This window comes from Opisthocomus hoazin, chromosome Z, assembly GCF_030867145.1.
Source record: "Opisthocomus hoazin isolate bOpiHoa1 chromosome Z, bOpiHoa1.hap1, whole genome shotgun sequence".
Taxonomy (NCBI): domain Eukaryota; kingdom Metazoa; phylum Chordata; class Aves; order Opisthocomiformes; family Opisthocomidae; genus Opisthocomus; species Opisthocomus hoazin.
In genome coordinates this window covers 83,982,590-83,983,494 of record NC_134454.1, presented here as the reverse complement: position 1 = coordinate 83,983,494, position 905 = coordinate 83,982,590, and the positions used below count along the sequence as shown (strand labels likewise).

Here is a 905-nt window from a genome sequence, read left to right as displayed (position 1 = left end):
ATTATTAACAGGCTAATGGGAAAAAGACAAGGTTCAAAAGAAAAGCTGGAGAGTTGACTGAGTTTCACAGAAAATATAAATCCACTAAGTGGTTCCAGAATAAAAGGCAGAAAAGTCCACAATGCATTTCCCCAGGTATTAGAGCCTCCTTGTGAATGACAGGTGAGACAGGGATTTTCCTGGAAAAGCAGCACTGTACCACACATGCACTTCTCTCATTCACCTGCTTTGCACCAGGACTGCACTGGTGTTGAAGTAGTTGCATGGGATGCCCAGATGTGAGGGACAACCAGATCATGGCAAACCAGTTCTGCTTTGCTGGAAGCAGTGTTTGCTTTAGAGTGCTGCAGTTTTATTCAAGTGTAGTATCTGTTCTTATCAGTTTAATATCTGATACATCCTCGATGAGAGGGCTTAATTTTATTTACAAACAGAAGCACAGGAAGTTCTGTCTGAACATGAGGAAGAACTTCTTCCCTCTGAGGGTGATGGAGCACTGGAACAGGCTGTCCAGGGAGGTGGTGGAGTCTCCTTCTCTGGAGATATTCAAGACCCACCTGGACAAGGTCCTCTGCAGCCTGCTGTAGGTGACGCTGCTTCGGCAGGAGGGTTGGACTAGATGACCCACAGAGGTCCCTTCCAACCCCGACCATTCCATGTGATTCTGTGATACTCACTAAATAGATACCTCGCAGATTCATATCTGTCCCAGTTAGAGAGTGCTGTCTTCTAGTCTGTCCCCTTGGTGACTTTTGTGAACAGACTGTGAAGTCACTGAAGGTAACAGAGACGAGGAATTTTGAGATCTATGGCTTGTGTCATATATGATTTTCACTTACATATTTGTATTGACCTCTTCCCACCTTTAAATGCAGAAATCTGTGAAATATACTGCTATCTTCACT

The 905-nt window shown here is 44.3% G+C and overlaps 1 pseudogene; it reads left to right on the top strand.

Moving 5' to 3' along the window:
* The first annotated feature begins 330 nt into the window (after positions 1–330).
* Positions 331–450, top strand: LOC142358978 (U2 spliceosomal RNA; annotated as a pseudogene).
* Positions 451–905: the final 455 nt, after the last annotated feature.